Genomic DNA, 6,510 nt, shown 5'->3' with positions numbered 1-6,510 from the left:
GGCACCATGGCTTAGCTGGCTAAAGCACCTGTCTTGTAAACAGGAGATCCTGGGTTCGACTCCCAGTGGTGCCTTGTTGCATGGCTTTTTAGGGCACCTGATATTGGCTACAGTCAGAAGACAAGAGATAGATGGACCTTTGGGATAGCCCAGTGTGTTTTTTCTTATGGTTTAAATTATAATCGCAGTCACTGATAATAGTGTTACTGAAAGTTTGGGAGTTAGGAGCTCGTAGGTCAGTGGCCCAGCCCTGTCACAGACGACCCCCTCGCTCTGGGACAGGGGCGGGTCTGAGCTCTCCCACCAAATGGCTCATTGGGGCTGCCAGAATCTGTGGGCGGCTCATTTAGTTTACGCCGAGGGTGGAGTCCTGCTTAGTGCACCGTGTCTGAGAACAAAAATCCTAAACCTCCCTTTGAAATAACGAATGCAGCAGGACGTGTTTTTGTCCCTGCCCCAAAGCAGAAAGACCACTGGAGAAATGCCACTGAGCCCGGGGTAATACTTCACTGCGGTTTTACCATTTCCGCTTGCGAAACTCCCTCTCAACCTTCTGGGCCCCTAGAGCAGGGTACTGAGCCTAGGCAAGACACGTACAGTGCAACTTTACAGCCCAAGTCGCATGATCTTGATTAATATGACACAGGCCAGCTGTGCGTGTTTCACTGCACTGTAGTCGTATCCTAATGTTATGTCTACACTGCAATTAAAACACCCAGGGCACCTGTCTCAAAGCCCGGGTGAGCTGACTCAGGCTTATGGGGCTTGGGCTGCAGGACTATAAAATGACAGTGCAGACCTATGAGCTTGAGCCCAACCTCTGAGGCCCCAGGAGGGGTGAGGGTTTCCGAACCCAGGCTTCAGCCTGAACACAGATATCTGCTCCCCAGTTTTTAGCCCCACAGCTTGAGCTCCATAAGCCCAAGTCAGATGACCCAGGCCAGCCCTGCTGCCATCTTTATCCCAGGAGAGATGGACTCTAAGGGTACGTCTCCATTGCAATGTCAGCCCAGGGGTGGCACCCTGTGCTCAAAGCAGCACCCTGGAAGCCCCATAGTCACCACTGTCACATAATGATGACATGGTTCGTACAACATGTGTCTTGTGAGGTATCATTGTAAAAGTTGTGATCTGTTGAACGTTAATACCTGGTTGGATGGTGTGTGCTATCCTTTTTTGTCTGGGAAGTGATGAAGTTTTCCTCTGGGTGCGTTACTGAAATATGTTCTGAGGTTGGGAAGTGCCCACCACCAGTCTTTTAGGTGCGACAATGGAAAAGCTAGGCTCGCTGCTGGTCCATTAAAGGTATCCACACTCACAAGGTCTATCCCAGGAACCGTGTATAATGCAGACTTCTCCAAGATAGCACAGAGACAATGGACACTGCTTGACTCACATCCTAGCAAAGGAGCTTTCTAGAAAGTTGGAAGAAACTATGAAAGAGGGGAAGAGACATCATGACTTGGCCTCGCTCCCTCACAAATCAACATCTGGAAACACATCAGGAGGACAAAGACTGCACTGAAATAATTCAGAGATCAGAAGAGAATAATAATAATTCATTCAAATTAAAGTCCCCAAACAGACTAGTATTGGTTTTTCAGAAGAAAATTTTCAATTTGGGGGATTTTGTTTTCCCAGTCAGACCTTGCCAAGGGAAGCAGAGAGAAAATGTTTGAGTTGCCTCCTTCAGAACAGCTTGGCCTAGACACGCTAGCTGTGGGTCACTGTCGTGGTCTTGCTGAGGTGGGGGGCATTTAAATTATTTGGGCAGGTCCCAGGGTATTTGGGGGAGATTATTAGGATGTTACCTTTTGAGATACAAACGAAGAAATATAGAACTCTTTGAGAAATCTGGGAATTAGACACATTTTATTGAAAGCAGGGAAGTCTGAGTTCCTGAGAAGGTTTTTGTTTACAGGAAGCATTGTGGCTTGGTCTGTCATTGTACCAAAGGGGAGATGGTTGTTCGTTAAGGAGGGGCGAAGACTAAATGTGCACAATGAGGATGGGATTCAAACCCATGCATGCAAAGTACAATAGATTAGCAGTCCATCACCTTAACCACTCAGTCACCTCATCTGAGCTGTTGAAGAACAGACAGGAGGAGAAATCTAAGGCCAGCAGAAGTAGGGAAAAGAAAGAGTTTTTAAATACTAAGTGTAAGGAGGATCTGAATGATCTCCCCCCTCACATCTAGAGATGAGCTGGGGGAAAGACTTCAGGACCAGGCCATGTTTACACAGACAGGCCTCCTCTGCCTAGATATGCAGCAAGTATCCTTTGTATAAAACAAACAAAAAAACATAAAGGTAATTCTTCTGTTTTCCTGCAGTCAGCGAAAAATTTGTAAAAAGAAAGGGGTATTTATAAGCAATCATCTGTCCCCACCCAGGGGCTGGGGAATGTTTATTTAGTTTTTCAGACACTTTATGGGCAAGCTGTCACCAGTGGAAGAACACCCCAGAACGCTGTGGGTCCCCTGTCGCAACAAAAAATTGGGTTCTGTGTTTGTCTCGTTATTCCTGTTATTTTGGTGGATATTCTAAATTCTTCAGGCGTGACACCCCCTTTTAATTGGACATGTCGTGCTGCCCCTTTTGGGACCAAGGGAAAATGTACCCTAATTCAACCTCTTGCACCCCCTACTCCGCCACCTCCCTCCAAATTGTCTGTGACACCCCCATCCCCACGGTGGCCTACCCCCATCCAGAGGCCTGTGGTTCTTAATGCAACTGGTTTACAAATGACTATCGCTCTGTTCCCCACTGACTCGTCGCTCAGTACAACATTTCCTAACTGTTCTCAGTTTACCAAAGTAGGTGAAAGAATGTTGCTATGAGTAATTTCGAACTCATTCGAATTGGGTGGATGGGAATTAAACAAGAACATCTGAAAATGGCGAGCCCTCACAAATTACCTCTGGGAAGGCTGAAACTCATTGCAGGAAGCTGACTCAGCAGCTCGAATCCAATGCTTGGAACCTGCCCTAGAGCTACTGGACAGGGGGGATTATAATAGCGATTTGCACTCAGCTCAACCGACCGTTTGTTTGGAAATGTTATTCTAACCCTCGATCAGGGTTGGAAGAGACCTCAGAATGTCATTGAGTCCAACCCCCTGCTCAAAGCAGGACCAACACCAACTAAATCATCCCAGCCAGGGCTTTGGCAAGCCGGGCCTTACAAACCTCTGAGGATGGAGATTCCACCACCTCCCTAGGGAGCCCATTCCAGTTCTTCATCATCCTCCTAGGGAAATAGTGTTTCCTAATATCCAACCTACACCTCCCACACTGCAACTTGAGACCATTACTCCTTGTTCTGTCATCTGCTACCACTGAGAACAGTCTAGATCCATCCTCTTTGGATCCACCTTTCAGGTAGTTGAAAGCAGCTATCAAATCCCCCCTCATTCTTCTCTTCTGCAGGCTAAACAATCCCAGTTCCCTCAGCCTTTCCTCATAACTCATGTGTTGCAGTCTCCTGATCATTTTTGTTGCCCTCTGCTGGACTCTCTCCAATTTGTCTACATCCTTTCTGTAGTGGGGGGGCTAAAAACTGGAGATAATACTCCAGATGTGGCCCCACCAGTGCCAAATAGCAGGGAATAATCACTTCCCTCGATCTGCTCGCAATGCTCCTGCTAATGCAGCCCAATATGACCAGTTACCCATATTAAATGCAGACAGAGCAATATTTTATAAATTATTTACTGTCCATTCGGTAGGTTATTTCCTATTTAGTCAAAAATGATGAAGATGCTCTAAGGGGATGGGAGAGAGCTGTCCCATCCGTGTAGTTAATCCACCTCCCCAAGAGGTGGTAGCTATGTCAGTGGGAGAAGCTCGGTCAGTGAGTGGGCAAGCTGTGGTGTCTACAGGTATATATAAAGTTTAATCGAACCCCATTTTTAAAACCACTGTGGTCTGGGAGTGGAAAAAGAGCTGTCTGAGGCAGGGCCTGTCCTTCAAGATCCTTGAGATCACTGACTTACCAATGCAAATGTCATGGGGGGTGTAGCTCAGTGGTAGAGTGTTTGACTGCAGATCAAGTGGTCCGTCGTTCAAATCCAAATGCCCTCTTCCTTTAACAAAAAGAATTGCATATCCATTTCCATTATGTTCAGGAGTTCCACTGAATAGGGATACCTGAAGTGAATGGAAACACTCAATGTTTTCCTCTACAAACGCATAAAAACCTAGCAAACAGGTCCCTCCACTGAAATCAGTTCCAATCCTCTAAGTGTCTAGTTTATGTTTTCATCCATTAAACAAAGGTATAATATGAAGGCACATTTGCAGGTCCTTGGTCTCTGTGGGCTACAATGTGCAGAAGAACAAGAACCCCATCCCCTTGGGAGGAATGGACTAGTTTGTGCTACATTTGGTAAGTAAGTTGCCATTGGGACTGAAAACTCTACTGGAGGTGGACAGGAACCTCTGACAAAAATAAAATAACCAAGATTTACCAAACTACCTGTTACACATTCAAACCTCTCTTTGTGCACACAATAGAAATTGGGGCTCTAATAAATGGCAACCTTCCTTTAACACAAATCGCTGTTCCTTGTGACTTTCTGATGCATTCAAATGCCAGGTGTTTAAAGGGAATGTGCTTCTCGTTCATGATCAGCAGCAGAGTCTCTGTAAGGTTACCAACCATAGAGCTGGTTGTGTCTGCATCTAAGTAACTGCAGAGTTAGTGTAGTACCAGATAGTTAATTGCACAGTCTTACTTCTCTAGTCTCACTTTCTGGTCTCATTGATCGCTTGGGTAGAAACAGCAATGGTTTAGTGGTTTTTGGTTTTTTCTCCCTTCATTTTCTCCTAAGGAATGTGGATAAATTGGAGAGAGTCCAGCAAAGGGCAACAAAAATGATTAGGGGTCTGGAACACATGACTTATGAGGAGAGGCTGAGGGAGCTGGGATTGTTTAGCCTGCAGAAGAGAAGAATGAGGGGGGATTTGATAGCTGCTTTCAACTACCTGAAATGGGGTTCCAAAGAGGATGGATCTAGACTGTTCTCAGTGGTAGAAGAGGACAGGACAAGGAGTAATGGTCTCAAGTTGCAGTGGGGGAGGTTTAGGTTGGATGTTAGGAAAAACTTTTTCACTAGGAGGGTGGTGAAACACTGAAATGCGTTACCTAGGGAGGTGGTGGAATCTCCTTCCTTAGAAGTTTTTAAGGTCAGGCTTGACAAAGCCCTGGCTGGGATGATTTAATTGGGGATTGGTCCTGCTTTGAGCAGGGGGTTGGACTAGATGACCTCCTGAGGTCCCTTCCAACCCTGATATTCTATGATTCTATGATCTTTAGCATGTTATTTAAAGTTTCAGAATAGCAGCCGTGTTACTCTGTATCCGGAAAAGAAAAGGAGGACTTGTGGCACCTTAGAGACTAACCAATTTATTTGAGCATAAGCTTTCGTGAGCTACAGCTCACTTCATCGGATGCATTCAGTGGAAAATACAGTGGGGAGATTTATATACACAGAGAACATGAAACAATGGGTGTTACCATACACACTGTAACCAGAGTGATCAGGTAAGGTGAGCTATTACCAGCAGGAGAGCCGGGGGGAGGGGGAGAACCTTTTGTAGTGATAATCAAGGTGGGCCATTTCCACCAGTTGACAAGAACATCTGAGGAACAGCGGGAGGGGAGGAGGGTCAGGGGAAATAAACATGGGGAAATAGTTTTACTTTGTATAATGACCCATCCACTCCCAGTCTTTATTCAAGCCTAATTAATTGTATTCAGTTTGCAACTTAATTCCAATTCAGCAGTCTCTCATTGGAGTCTGTTTCTGAAGTTTTTTGGTTGAAGAATTGCCACTTTTAGGTCTGTAATCGAGTGACCAGAGAGATTGAAGTGTCTCCGACTGGCTTTTGAATGTTCTAATTCTTGACGTCTGATTTGTGTCCATTGATTCTTTTACATAGAGACTGTCCAGTTTGACCAATGTACATGGCAGAGGGGCATTGCTGGCACATGATGGCGTATATCACATCGGTAGATGTTCAGGTGAACGAGCCTCTGATAGTGTGGCTGATGTGATTAGGCTCTATGATGGTGTCCCCTGAACAGATATGTGGGCACAGTTGGCAACGGGCTTTGTTGCAAGGATAGGTTCCTGGGTTAGTGGTTCTGTTGTGTGGTGTGTGGTTGCTGGTGAGTATTTGCTTCAGGTTGGGGGGCTGTCTGTAAGCAAGGGCTGGCCTGTCTCGCAAGATCTGTGAGAGTGATGGGCCGTCGTTCAGGATAGGTTGTAGATCCTTGATGATGCGTTGGAGAGGTTTTAGTTGGGGGCTGAAGGTGACCGCTAGTGGCGTTCTGTTGTTTTCTTTGTTGGGCCTGTCCTGTAGTAGGTAACTTGTGGGTACTCTTCTGGCTCTGTCAATCTGTTTCTTCACTTCAGCAGGTGGGTATTGTAGTTGTATGATGTATTCTCTGTGTATATAAATCTCCCCATTGTATTTGCCACTGAATGTATCCGATGAAGTGAGCT

General features: G+C 45.8%; 1 non-coding gene across 1 annotated transcript; it reads left to right on the top strand.

Annotated features, from left to right (window-relative positions):
* On the top strand, nucleotides 1–74 carry TRNAT-UGU (transfer RNA threonine (anticodon UGU)). Its single transcript has one exon. It is a non-coding gene; the product is annotated as a tRNA-Thr (tRNA).
* The last annotated feature ends 6,436 nt before the right edge of the window (nucleotides 75–6,510 follow it).

Source organism: Lepidochelys kempii, chromosome 28, assembly GCF_965140285.1.
Source record: "Lepidochelys kempii isolate rLepKem1 chromosome 28, rLepKem1.hap1, whole genome shotgun sequence".
In the NCBI taxonomy this organism is placed as follows: Eukaryota; Metazoa; Chordata; order Testudines; family Cheloniidae; genus Lepidochelys; species Lepidochelys kempii.
The sequence above is the reverse complement of the archived record's forward strand: the minus strand, read 5'-3'. Positions and strand labels throughout refer to the sequence as shown.